This window comes from Bubalus kerabau, chromosome X (assembly GCF_029407905.1).
Source record: "Bubalus kerabau isolate K-KA32 ecotype Philippines breed swamp buffalo chromosome X, PCC_UOA_SB_1v2, whole genome shotgun sequence".
In the NCBI taxonomy this organism is placed as follows: Eukaryota; Metazoa; Chordata; class Mammalia; order Artiodactyla; family Bovidae; genus Bubalus; species Bubalus kerabau.
The window spans coordinates 144698293-144713551 of NC_073647.1; the positions used below are offsets into that span (position 1 = coordinate 144698293).

Here is a 15259-nt window from a genome sequence, read left to right on the forward strand (position 1 = left end):
GTTGGAGCTCCAAAAAATAAAGTCTGACACTGTTTCCACTGTTTCCCCATCTATTTCCCATGAAGAGATGGGACCAGATGCCATGATCTTAGTTTTCTGAAAGTTGAGCTTTAAGCCAACTTTTTCACTCTCCTCTTTCACTTTCATAAAGAGGCTTTCTAGTTCCTCTTCACTTTCTGCCGTAAGGGTGGCATCATCTGCATATCTGAGGTTACTGATATTTCTCCCGGCAATCTTGATTCCAGCTTGTGCTTCTTCCAGCCCAGCGTTTCTCATTTCTCATGATGTACTCTGCCTATAAATTAAGTAAGCAGGTTGACAATATACAGCCTTGACGTACTCCTTTTCCTATTTGGAACCAGTCTGTTGTTCCATGTCCAGTTCTAACTGTTGCTTCCTGACCTGCCCATAGGTTTCTCAAGAGGCAGGTCAGGTGGTCTGGTACCCCCATCTCTTGAAGAATTTTCCACAGTTTGTGATCCACACAGTCAAACACTTTGGCATAGTCAATAAAGCAGAAATAGATGTTTTTCTGGAACTCTCTTGCTTTTTCTATGATCCAGCGGATGTTGGCAATTTGATCTCTGGTTCCTCTGCCTTTTCTAAAACGAGCATGAATATCTGGAAATTCACGGTTCACATATTGCTGAAGCCTGGCTTGGAGAATTTTGAGCATTACTTTACTAGTGTGTGAGATGAGTGCAATTGTGTGTAGTTTGAGCATTCTTTAGCATTGCCTTTCTTTGGGATTGGAATGAAAACTAATCTTACTGCATTGTGATCAGAAAAGATGCTTTTAAAATTTCGATTTTTTTGAATTTACCAAGGCTAGATTTATCGCCCAGGATGTGATCCATCCTGGAGAATGTTCTCTGTGCTCTTGAGAAAAAGGTGAAATTGAAATGTCCTATAGATATCGATTAGGTCTAACTACCCCATTGTATCATTTAAAGTTTGTGTTTCCTGGCTAATTTTCTGTTTGGTTGATCTATCCATAGGTGTCAGTGAGGTATTAAAGTCTCCCACTATTATTGTGTTACTGTTAATTTCCCCTTTCATACTTGTTAGCATTTGCCTTATGTATTGAGGTGCTCCTATGTTGGGTGCATATATATTTATAAATATTATATCTTCTTCTTGGATTGATCCTTTGATCATTATGTAGTGTCCTTCTTCGTCTCTTTTCACAGCCTTTATTTCAAAGTCTGTTTTATCTCATATGAGTATTAATACTCCTGCTTTCTTCTTGTCTCTATTTGCATGAAATACCTTTTTCCAACCCTTCACTTTCAGTCTGTATGTGCCCCTTAGTTTGAGGTGGGTCTCTTGTAGACAGCATATATAGGGGTCTGCTTTTGTAACCATTTTACAATACTTCCTTTGTCATCTATCTATCCAATTTCCCATCCCTCTATCCAATCATCAATCAATCTTTTTCCTTGGTGCATTTTGTGGTAAATTGCAGACATCAGTATGCATCTCCTTAAGTATTTCTGCAAGCCTGCCATTAAGTAGTGAGCCATGTTTTTTATAGCAGTTTTCTTTGGATATAAACTTTACATACAATGAAACATACCAATCTTTTTTTTCCCAGTGATGACACTTTTTAAGTGAAGCACAGCTGCTTTCCAATGTTCTGTTAATTTCCGCTTTACAGCAAAGTGATTCTATTATACACATGTATGTGTACATATACATTGTGTGTGTGTGTGTATGTATTTACACATTAATCTTTTTTTTTTTTTTTGGCTACATTGTCCAGCATGTGGGATTTGTCTTCTGACCAGGGACTGAACCTGCATCCCCTGCAGTGAAAGTGTGGAGTCTTAACCAATGGACTGCCAGAGAAGTCCATATATATTTTTTCCATTATGATTTATATTAGGATACTGAATATAGTTCTCTGTGCTCTACAGCAGGAGCTTGTCCATCCATTCCATATACTTTAGTTTGTATCTCTTAACCCCAATCTCCTACTCCATTGCTCCCCCAATTCTCTCTGCCTTGGAAGCCACAAGTCTGTTCTCTATGTCCATGAGTATATTTCTGTTTCATATCCATGTTCATTTGTACCATATTTTAGATTCCACATTTAAGTGATATCGTTTGGTATTTGTCTTTCTCTGTGTGCCTCACTTCACTTAGTTATCATCATTTCTCGGTCCATGCATGTTGCCTCAAATGGCTTTATTGTTGTAGATGTACAGATTCTTGTATACTTTTAACTATATATAGAATTATTCATCTGTGGTTATTTTCCCAGTTATATTATTAAAACGTATGTTGTACACAACTCTTGGGATAGTATGTCCATTTTGAGTCTGTCTTAGGATTTTATATGCATATGCCAGTCAGTTCAGTTCAGTTAGTCAGTTGTGTCTGACTCTTTGCGACCCCATGGATTATAGCATGCCAGGCTTCTCTGTCCATCAGCAACTCCTGGCACCTACTCAAACTCATGTCCATCGAGTCCGTGATGCCATCTAACCATCTCATCCTCTGTTGTGCCCTTCTCCCCCCACCTTCAATCTTTCCCAGCATCAGAGACTTTTCCAATGAGTCAGTTCTTCACATCAGGTTGCCAAAAATGTGTGGGTATGAATTAATATTTACTGTACTTTTGCTGCCCTCTCGTGAAGAAATAGAAGAATGGTAATGAATGTAATTCATAAAATCCAAATGTAATCTGTATATGAATAAATATATACTGTGCTTATGCTGCCCTCTAGTGGAGAAATAGAAGAATTCTTATGAATGGAATTTATAAAAATCCAGATGTATTCTTTACATGTTGAAAAATATACGGTATAACTTTATTAAGAATTAATACAGTGCTCGTTTTGGCAGCACATATACTAAAATTGGAACGATAGAGATTAGCATGGCCCCTGCGCAAGGGTGACACACAAATTTGTGAAACTTTCCATATTTTTAACAAAAGAAACTATAAACAAGGTGAAAAGATAGCCTTCAGAATGGGAGAAAATAATAGCAAATGAAGCAACTGATAAACAACTAATCTCAAAAATATGCAAGCAACTCCTGCAGCTCAATTCCAGAAAAATAAACGACCCAATCAAAAAATGGGCCAAAGAACTAGACATTTCTCCAAAGAAGACATACAGGTGGCTAACAAACACATGAAAAGATGCTCAACATCACTCATTATCAGAGAAATGCAAATCAAAACCACAATGAGGTACCATTTCACGCCAGTCAGAATGGCTGCGATCCAAAAGTCTACAAGCAATAAATGCTGGAGAGGATGTGGAGAAAAGGGAACCTCCTTACACTGTTGGTGGGAATGCGAACTAGTACAGCCACTATGGATAAGAGTGTGGAGATTCCTTATAAAACTGGAAATACAACTGCCATACGACCCAACAATCCCACCGCTGGGCATACACACTGAGGAAACCAGAATTGAAAGAGACACGTGTACCCCAATGTTCATCGCAGCACTGTTTATAATAGCCAGGACATGGAAGCAACCTGGATATCCACCAGCAGATGAATGGATAAGAAAGCTGTGGTACATATACACAATGAAGTATTACTCAGCCATTAAAAAGAATACATTTGAATCAGTTCTAATAAGGTGGATGAAACTGGAGCCGATTATACAGAGTGAAGTAAGCCAGAAAGAAAAACATCAATACAGTGTACTAATGCATATATATGGAATTTAGAAAGATGGTAATGATAACCCTGTATGCGAGACAGCAAAAGAGACACAGATGTATAGATCAGTCTTATGGACTCTGTGGGAGAGGGAGGGGGAGGGATGATTCGGGAGAATGGCATTGAAACATGTATAATATCATATAAGAAACGAATCGCCAGTCCAGGTTCAATGCAGGATACAGGAAGCTTGGGGCTGGTGCACTGGGATGACCCAGAGGGATGGTACAGGGAGGAAGGTGGGAGGGGGGTTCAGGATGGGGAACACATGTACACCCGTGGCGGGTTCATGTTGATGTATGGCAAATATGGCAAAACCAATACAATACTGTAAAGTAAAAAAAAAAAGAAAAGAAAGAAAGAATTAATACATGCTCATAAGAGAAAACGTAAAGTTGATACACAAATACAAAGAAAGAAAAAAATCACCCATGATCTCATTTACCATTGACCCAGAATTCTGAGTTCCTGGGATGGGGAGAAAAAAAGTTGAGGGTGCCCTAATTCTTTCAGTATAAAATCATCTTTTCTGCTCTTTGAATGTTAACATAGAACATGGTTCTGATAGGTGCTTATTGATTTGTTTACTTATCTTTAAGCCTCTACTTTTACAAATACCTAGTAATTTGACCCCTTGTTTAGAGACTGTTTACTTCAAGGTTTTCGTTTTGTTTTGTTTGTTTTTTAACTTTTGCTATGATTAAATAATGTTGCATGTCGTGGCTACGGTAAATAGTGCTGCAATGAACATTGGGGTGCATGCATCTTTTTGAATTAATGTTTTCTCCAGGAAAATGCCCAGGGTTAGGTCATATGGTGATTATATTTTTAGTTTTTTAAGAAGGTGCCATACAGTTCAACATAGTGGTGGTACTAATTTACATGCCCACTGACAGTCCAAGAGGGTCCCCTTTTCTCCACACCCTCTCCAAATTATTGTTTGTAGAGTTTTTGATGATGGCTATTTGGACTGGTGTGAAGTAATACCTCATTGTAGTTTTGAATTGCATTTCTCTAATAACTTGTGATGTTGAGCATCTTTTCAAATGTTTGTTGACTATCTGTATGCCTTCTTTGGAAAAATGTCTATTTAGATCTGCCCATTTATTCAGTTGAGTTCAGTTCAGTCGATCAGTCGTGTCTGACTCTTTGCGACCCCATGAACCACAGCATGCCAGGCCTCACTGTCCATAACAAACTCCCGGAGTTCACTCAGACTCACATCCATTGAGTCAGTGATGCCATCAAACCATCTCATCCTCTGTCATCACCTTCTCCTCCTGCTCTCAATCTTTTCCAGCATCAGGGTCTTTTCTTTCTTTTTTTTTTTTTTTTAAACTGGGAAAATATTTTTAATTTTATTTTATTTTTAAACTTTACAATATTGTATTAGTTTTGCCAAATATCGAAATGAATCCGCCACAGGTATACCTGTGTTCCCCATCCTGAACCTTCCTCCCTCCTCCCTCCCCATACCCTCCCTCTGGGTCGTCCCAGTGCACCAGCCCCAAGCATCCTGTATCATGCATCAAACCTGGACCAGCGACTCGTTTCATACATGATATTATACGTTTCAATGCCATTCTCCCAAATCTCCCCACCCTCTCCCTCTCCCACAGAGTCCATAAGACTGATCTATACATCAGTGTCTCTTTTGCTGTCTCGTACTCAGGGTTATTGTTACCATCTTTCTAAATTCCATATATATGCGTTAGTATACTGTATTGGTGTTTTTCTTTCTGGCTTACTTCACTCTGTATAATAGGCTCCAGTTTCATCCACCTCATTAGAACTGATTCAGATGTGTTCTTTTTAATGGCTGAGTAATACTCCATTGTGTATATGTACCAAAGCTTTCTTATCCATTCATCTGCTGATGGACATCTAGGTTGCTTCCATGTCCTGGCTATTATAAACAGTGCTGCGATGAACATTGGGGTACACGTGTCTCTTTCCCTTCTGGTTTCCTCAGTGTGTATGCCCAGCAGTGGGATTGCTGGATCATAAGGCGGTTCTATTTCCAGTTTTTTAAAGAATCTCCACACTGTTCTCCATAGTGGCTGTACTAGTTTGCATTCCCACCAACAGTGTAAGAGGGTTCCCTTTTCTCCATACCCTCTCCAGCATTTATTACTTGTAGACTTTTGGATCGCAGCCATTCTGACTGATGTAAAACGGTACCTCATAGTGGTTTTGATTTGCATTTCTCTGATAATGAGTGATGTTGAGCATCTTTTCATGTGTTTGTTAGCCACCTGTATGTCTTCTTTGGAGAAATGTCTATTTAGTTCTTTGGCCCATGTTTTGATTGGGTCATTTATTTTTCTGGAGTTGAGCTGTAGGAGTTGCCTGTATATTTTTGAGATTAGTTGTTTGTCAGTTGCTTCATTTGCTATTATTTTTTCCCATTCTGAAGGCTGTCATTTTCATATCACTGACAAAAAAACAAATGAGGCACATTTCCAGACGCATCTTTCTTCATTGAATTGCAGTTACCTGTTGATGTTTCCTTCCTGATTGTGTGGTTTGTTCTCGTTTTTATTTCGGTGTGCGAACCCTGGCCATTTTGTAAGGGTAGGTGTCATTTACTGCCTGGCCACCTCGTGAATAGGCAACGTCCATCAGCCCAAGGTTTAAGGTTGCCGTTCCCGAATACGGCCACAAGGTAGCAGCATTTCTTTGGATTCTCCTCTTGTTATCATGGGAATTGCATCTTTAGAGGTATTCGCCATTTCTGATTGTAAATGAGAGTAGAATGAGTTAGAGGAAGCCCCCGAAAGCTTGTGTCTCCTTCCTTCTCAGTTTTACTGCAGTTGATATTTCTTGTTTGTCAAAGCTGATGTACAGAATTGCCTTTGTTGTAGCTATACTGATTCTTGCTTCCTTACACTGGTACACAGAGGCATTCAGGAGCAGTTTATTTCCTCTGACTTGCTCTCAGAAAGTGTGTAGTACATCAGTCTTGCTAAGTTGGTCCCTGTGGATTATGTATTTGACAGGTATTTCTGGGAATCCATGATTTTCAGACTTCCAATGTAAGCCTTCCTCTCACCCATCCCCTTTGTTAAGCATCAGTGTGTTCCCAGCACTGGGTGTCCATTTCACTTTGGATAGAGAAAAATTCAGAGATCATCACACTGAGTGAAGGAGGGTCGATTCAAGTTACATCATGGGATGTAACGGAGAGGTGAGATACAAAAATCCACAGCAGTGAGCACCCAGACAAAGGTTAAATGGATATCCACCCTGGCAAGAAACTTATGGGAAGCAGAGGACCCTGGTGGATGGAGGGGGTATGTATGGAGCCTGGAGTTAATTTCTTCCCAAAGATACGTATAAAATATGGAATCCCCGTTAAACCTACTTCAACAAGAGGAGCAGTTGAAATACTTTCTAATCTCATGTAGGTGAAAACAAGCACAGCTGAATAGATCTGGTACTCTCAGTGCCATGGAACAAGAATCTGTACACATAAAACAAAAGCATCCTTGCCAGTCAACTTAAATAGAATAGAAACTTTAAGTTAAAATAAAATCCAAGAGTGAGGAGATACCAGGTTTGGTGGCATTCTCTGGCTCATTCTATTTTAATGTATAACAAGGCTTGACAAAAGCTCCAAGGTGGCAGAGGCCAACCTAAAAGAGGACAGAATAAGGAAACTTTGCAGCATGGAGGCTGTTCTCTGTAACCACAGCCTGAAACTTATCACTGATGGACATCTGATATTCACAAGGATGCTGGACTGGACATGACACCTATCCTTGAACATGTCAGGAGTCACACATCCAAAAGTGAATAAGTAAATAAAAACAAACAAAAACAAAAACAAAAACCGGAAACTCTCAGAAGAAAACACCAACAGGTAAATACAACTCAAAATGCTTTCCAAAAGCCAAAAGCCCATCAACAGTGCTCCATAGGATTTCTTATCAGAGATACAAAAGATAAACGGCCATGAGCCATCAACTCTTAGCACTGGAAAAGGCCACCATGGACAACACTCCAGACCAGAAATGGTAGGTTGACATTAGTCAGGGGGATCATTTTATAGTAGTGGGGGGAATATCAGTGGGAGGAACCAGTATAAGAATCACTGTCCAAGTGCCTTTATAGATAAAAAGAGAAAGAAAGTATGACATGGCCTCTCCATTCCAAAGACATCTCAGAAATACACAGATTTTTAAAACCACATGCCCCAGAACATGCACTGCAGGGGCATTCCCATTGCTAAGAGATGAAAGTAAAGAAAATACGCAGGGACAGAGAGATCAGTGGATCAAGAAATGGGACACAGGCTCACGATGGAATATGACTCAGGTATTGAAACAAGGAAATAATATCATTGTCAGAGGTACAGACAAGTGTAGTGATAATCAGAGTCAGTGAAGAAGGGCAGATTAGAGCTATGTCATAGGATTTACCTTTCAAACGGGAAAGACAATACTGCTGGCAGTGAGTACCCCGACAGAGGTGAGATGGACACCCAGTGCTGGGAACGCCCTGATGCTTAGCAAAGGGGATGGGTGAGAGGAAGGCTTACATAGGAAGGCTGAAATTCACGGATTCCCACAAATAGCTATCAAATACATAATCCACAGGGACTGACATAGCAAGAATGATGTACTACACACTTTCTGAGAGCAGGCCGGAGGAAATAAACACTGCTGAATGCCTCTGTGTATCCATGTAAGGGAGCAAGAATCGGTAGAGCTACAACAAAGGCAACTCTGTACATCAGCTTCGTCAAACAAGAAATATGAACTACAAAAAAACTGAGAAGAAAGTAGACTCAAGCTTCCATGGGCTTCCTCTAGCTCATTCTACTCTCATTTTCAAGCGGAAATGTCACATGCCTCTAAAGATGCAGTTACCATAGTAACAGGAGGAGAACCCAAAGAAGTGCTGCCGCCTGTTGGTCGCTCTCGGGAACAGCAATATTAAACCTTGGACTGATGGACACTGAAGATTCACAAGGCGGGCAGGCTCTAAATGACACCTACCTTTATAAAATGGCCAGGGGTCGTACACTGAAATAAAAACGAGAACAAACTACACGATCAGGAAGGAAACTTCCACAGGTAAATGCAATTAATGCTTAGAAAGAAAGCTCTGGAAATGTGACTCATTTACTTTCTTATCAGTGATATGAAATTTTAAACAGCAAGGCGATATCAATACTGAAACCAAAAAGGCCACTATCCAAAACTATACAGACAAGAAGGAGTAGGGCAGTATTAGTAAATGGGACCCTTATATTCTACTGGTGGGAGGTAAGCAGTCAGAGCCTTTATGAGCATGACTGTCAAAGGGCCTGGGAATCAAAAATGAGACAGATGATGTCATATGTCAGTTCTATTCCTAGATTATTTGAGAAATCAACAGATCATGGAAAACACAGGCCCACCCCCACAAACATGCACTGAAGCAGCATTCACATCGCCTAAGAGATGAAAGGAAAGAGAATTGTTGAGTGCAGACAAAAAGAGAAAGAAATGAGACAGAGATACCCAATGAAATGTGACTCCAACCTTATGAAAATGCAAAAAACTTCCATTTTTTCCTAAATGAAATTTAGACCGAAGTCCAGTAAGCAAAGAAGTGTGGATTAAAGAGATATCACATCATGTACCTTCCAGGGGGGATTTAAAAAAAAAAAATTGATGGCGATGAATACCTAAACAAAAGTGAAATGTACTTACACTCCTGGTAGGAAAATTACGGTTAGCAAAGGGAGTCTGTGGGTGAGAAGCCTAAAGGTGAAAGCTGGAATAAAGCTATACCCACAAATACCTGTGCAATTCATAATCCAGAGGACCTCCTGTATCAAGAGGCATGTGCTCAACAGATTTTGGAATCATTGCTGTGACAGTAACAACAGCTGAATACCTCCAGTTATGTGTGGAACGGAAGGAGAAACTGTCTCCCTGCAAAAACTACAACAGTGTAAATAGTCTTAAATAAAAAACAAAATATCATTTGTAGACTTAAGGAAGCAACCTAGATGTCCATTGGCAGACAACTGGATAAGAAAGCTGTGGTACATACACACAATGGAATATTACTCAGCTATTAAAAAGAATGCATTTGAAGCAGTTCTAATGAGGTGGATGAAACTGGAGCCTATTATACAGAGCAAAGTAAGTCAGAAAGAAAAACACCAATACAGTATATTAACGCATATATATGGAATTTAGAAAGATGGTAACGATGACCCTATGTGCGAGACTGCAAAAGAGACACAGATGTACAGAACAGTCTTTTGGACTCTGTGGGAGAAGGCGAGGGTGGGATGATCTGAGAGAATAGCATTGAAACATGTATATTATCATATGCAAAACAGACCACCAGTCCAGGTTACATGCATGAGACAGGGTGCTCAGGGCTGGTGCAGTGGGATGACTCTGAGGGATGGGATGGGGAGGGAGATGGGAGGGAGGGTCAAGATGGGGACACATGTACACCCGTGGCTGATTCATGTCAATGGATGGCAAAACCACTACAATATTGTAAAGTAATTCGCCTCCAATTAAAATAAATTTTAAAAAATAAAAGAATATAACAAATGAAGCAACTGACAAACAACTAATCTCGAGAATATACAAGCAACTCCTACAGCTCAACTCCAGAAAAATAAATGTCCCAATCAAAACATGGGCCAAAGAACTAAATAGACATTTCTCCAAAGAAGACATACAGATGGCTAACACATGAAAAGATGCTCAACATCACTCATTATCAGAGAAATGCAAATCAAAACCACTATGAGGTACCATTTGACACCAGTCAGAATGGCTGCGATCCAAAAGTCTACAAGTAATAAATGCTGGAGAGGGTATGGAGAAAAGGGAACCCTCTTACACTGTTGGTGGGAATGCCAACTAGTACAGCCACTATGGAGAACAGTGTGGAGATTCCCTAAAAAACTGGAAATAGAACTGCCTTATGATCCAGCAATCCCACTGCTGGGCATGCACACTGAGGAAACCAGAAGGGAAAGAGACACGTGTACCCCAATGTTCATCACAGCACTGTTTATAATAGCCAGGACATGGAAGCAACCTAGATGTCCATCAGCAGATGAGTGGATAAGAAAGCTTTGGTACATATACACAATGGAGTATTACTCAGCCATTAAAAAGAACACATCTGAATCAGTTCTAATGAGGTGGATGAAACTGGAGCCTATTATACAGAGTGAAGTAAGCCAGAAAGAAAAACACCAATACAGTATACTAACGCATATATATGAAATTTAGAAAGATGGTAACAATAACCCTGTGTATGAGACAGCAAAAGAGACACTGATGTATAGAACAGTCTTATGGACTCTGTGGGAGAGGGAAAGGGTGGGAAGATTTGGGAGAATGGCATTGAAACATGTAAAATATCATGTATGAAACGAGTTGCCAGTCCAGGTTCGATGCACGATACTGGATGCTTGGGGCTGGTGCACTGGGACAACCCAGAGGGATGGTATGGGGAGGGAGGAGGGAGGAGGATGCAGGATGGGGAACACATGTATACCTGTGGCGGATTCATTTTGATATTTGGCAAAACTAATACAATTATGTAAAGTTTAAAAATAAAATAAAATTTAAAAAAAAGAAATATATATAAAAAAAGAAAAGAATATATATCACTTAAAAAAAAACTTCAAAGAATACAGAGACAAAAGTTTTTGGCGACTTCTTGTGTCTCCTATTACTCTCATTTACAACCAGGCCCTGGATAACCACCCAGGTTGCTTTTACCATAGCCACAAGAGGAGGGAATGAAGAAATGCTGCTGCCCTGTGGACATTTTCTCTAACAGCAACATTAAAATGCCTGCTGATGGACACACTATTCAGAGAGGTGCTGTGAATAGTGTGAACCCTTAACGAATTGCCAGGGTTCATATAGGGGGAAAAAACTCAAGTAAACACAGGGGAAGCTAACAGGAAGAGGATATGAACAGGTAAACACAATTACGTGTTTCTTTAAAAAAAACACATGACAATTTACACATAGGGTGAATTCGAAGATACAAACATGCAAGCTGCAAGGACATTATCACCTCTGCCTGAGCATGAAAAAGGCCACTGTTGAAAGCTGGACCTGGCATCAATGGTAGAGTAACGTTAGTACAGTGGACGCATTAGGGTACTGATGGGATGGACCTGGTAAGAGCCACTATGAGCATGACGAGAAAAGTGCACTCCCATGAGAGATAAATAAATAAATAATTGAAGAGGTAGAGACAGTATGATAAATCAGGCCCTCTCCTGGAATATTTCAGAAATGAACAGATTTCAAACACCACACACCCCAAACCAGGTCCCACAGCAACGTTCAGAACATCAAAGAGATCAAAGTAAAGACAGCATACCTAGACAGAGGAATGAATATATAAATGTGATACAGGTCTAGAATGAATTATGAATCAAGGGCTGAAATATGAAAGTGGCAGTCTTCAGAGATAGAGATAAATGTACTGGTCATCATACTGAGTGAAGGAGGGTCAACTCAAGAAATATCATGGGATGCAACCAAGAGGTGGGATACAAAAAGCCACAGCAGTGAGCACCCACACAAAGGTGAAGTGGACATCCAACCTGGCAAGAAACTTATGGGTCGAAGAAGACCCTGATGGATGGGATGGAAGTATTGTAAAATAGTTACAGTAGAATCTAGGTGGGAAGTCTTTGTGTATTAGGTAGAAAACATGTTCAACCTCGTTGTATGTTTGGAAAATTTTATAATAAAGTGTTGGGGAATGTACAGAGCAAAGAACAATGAAAACCAAAATTCACATGAAGCATAATTTCATATTTAAAAATATGAGCTGAAAAAAGATGCCAAGGAGATAGGGTAAAATATTGTGTGCTCACTCAGTCATGTCTGATTTTTTTGCAACCCCATAGACTGTAGTCCACCAGGTTCCTATGTCCATGGGATACTCCAGGCAAGAATACTGGAGTGGGTTACCAATCCCTTCTCCAGGGGATCTTTCTGACCCAGGTTTCTAATTCCTGACCCCTGCATTGGCAGGCGGGTTCTTTACCAGTGAGCCACCAAGGAAGCCCCAAAATATGAACCGTAGTGAGATTAAACATGGTTTTTATTTACTTTTTCACACTCCATGCCCTGACCAAGTTCTTTTCCCAATATCCACAGACTACATTTTCAATAATAAAAGTAGCATCACTTTGCCTCTGGCCCAATGGTGACAGGCCTCCTGGGCAGCATCATTGCTCTGCTTGTGCTCCCCTCCTGGTGATTTTGGCTTTGAGCACCTGTTGGGGATCACAGGGTCCTCCAATCCCAGCTCTAGAGACATGTCCCCACTGGCTTCACAGGTCTGACCAAACCTATGGCTGACTCCTATGTTTGGGACACCAAGGTGCGGCCCCACCCGTCCTGGCTTCATCTTGGCCCATCATGGCGCTACCCACCTCCACTTCATTTTTTCTCTTTATATATATATATATATATGTGTGTGTGTGTGTGTGTGTGTGTGTGTGTGTGTGCGTGTGTGTTTCAGGGTAAAGCAAAAAGTACATATGGAAAGGCATACAGATAAACCCAGAGAGAGTTGTCCCACCTCCCTACAATCTTTCAACATACACCCTCTGGTTCCCTGGAGTTTTTCTCAGTTATTTAAATTTCTTAATTCAACTGATCTTTGTCCAATAGCTAAAAAGGGAAAATTAACACTTTGCAGAAAAATTCCTGCATGGGTAAATAATTAATAAACAAGGAATTATAAAATGGCAATTGAGAAATATTTGGAAGAGAGCTGACAAAGGGCACATTTACCTAATTTATGCAGAGTTCAAAAGGTAAAATAAGAAAAGATGAAAAACCCAATAGAAGACAAACACGAAGTAAACAAAGGGAAGAAAGAAATGCAAATTACTCAGAAGAAAAATTAAGATTACCAGAAAACAGGAGGAAATGTTGAACCTAATTGGTAATGAAATGCAAACCAAAACAATAATGGAATATGACTTCTCACCATGAAAACTGACAAAAGTTCAATGAAAGCACTGAGTAATACTAAATGTTTCCTCTAAATTGAGGATGAGAGGTTGGAAAATGAGTGCTCATGTGTTGTTTTGAAAGCATAAAGTGATGCAACTTTCTGAAGGACAATTTGACAGTATCTAGTAAATTTATCCGGAGAAGGCAATGGCACCCCACTCCAGTACTTTTGCCTAGACAATCCCATGGACGGAGGAGCCTGGTAGGCTGCAGTTCATGGGGTCGCTAGAGTCAGACACGACTGAGCGACTTCACTTTCACTTTTCACTTGCATGCATTGGAGAAGGAAATGGCGACCCACTCCAGAGTTCTTGCCTGGAGAATCCCAGGGACGGGGAAGCCTGGTGGGCTGCCGTCTATGGGGTCGCACAGTCAGACACGACTGAAGCGACTTAGCAGCAGCAGCAGCAGAAGCAGTAAATTTATCAACGCATGGAGCCAATTAGCAAGACCTTGTTTGGAATTTACATTGCAGAAGTATTTATGCAATTTCACGAAGATTATATATATGATGTTCACTGCAATATTTTTTCCCACCATCCTAGACAAACTCTTGGGCCCCTTCCCCACACTCCCCTTCCCCGATGCAACCCCTGTTCTCAGTTCTATCAGTAAACATTAGCTTTGCCTTATCTAGAACTTCCTGTAAATGGAGCCTACAGTATGTACACATGTAGTTGCTTTACAGTGTTGTGTTACTTACTGCTGTACATCAAAGTAAACCAGTTGCATGTATGTGTGTATTTGTATATATATGTATGCATCGTCCTTTTTCAGTTTCCTTCCCATTTAGGTCACCACATGGCACTGAGGACAGTTACCTGTGCTATACAGACAGTTCTCATTAGTTATCATGGCATTACTCTCCAAAATATACAAACAGCACATGTAGCCCAGGATTTAAAAAAAAAAAACGCTCAATAAATGGGCAGATCTAAATAGACATTTTTCCAAAGAAGACATACAGATGGCCAACAAACACTTGAAAAGATGCTCAACATCACTAGTTACCAGAGAAACGCAAATCAAAACTACAATGAGGTATTACTTCACACCAGTCCAAATAGCCCTCATCAAAAACTCTACAAACAATAATTTGGAGAGAGCGTTGAGAAGAGGGAACCCTCTTGCATTGTCAGAGGGCATGTAAATTGGTACCACCCCTATGGTGAACTCTATGGCAGCTCCTTAGAAAACAAAAAATACGATCACCATATGGCCTACTCCTGGGCATTTTCCTGGAGAAAACCTTAATTCAAAAAGATGCATGCACCCCCATGTTCACTGCATCACTATTTACCATAGCCATGACATGCAACATTTTTTTAATTATAGCAAAAATGGGAAAAACAAAACAACCTTGAAGCAAACAGTCTCTAAACAGGGAGTCAAATTACTAGGTCTTTGTAAAAGCAGAGACTTAAAGATAATAAACAAAGAATCACGTATCAAAACCAAGTTCTATGTTAACATTCTAATAGCAGAAAAGATGATTTCATAATAAAAGAACTAGCACACCCTCATCTTTTTATCTCCCTGTCCCAGGAACTCAGAAT

General features: G+C 40.1%; 1 non-coding gene across 1 annotated transcript; it reads left to right on the forward strand.

Annotated features, from left to right (window-relative positions):
* The first annotated feature begins 2831 nt into the window (after window positions 1–2831).
* LOC129640448 (U6 spliceosomal RNA) lies at window positions 2832–2933 on the forward strand. Its single transcript, XR_008708818.1, has one exon. It is a non-coding gene; the product is annotated as a U6 spliceosomal RNA (small nuclear RNA).
* The last annotated feature ends 12326 nt before the right edge of the window (window positions 2934–15259 follow it).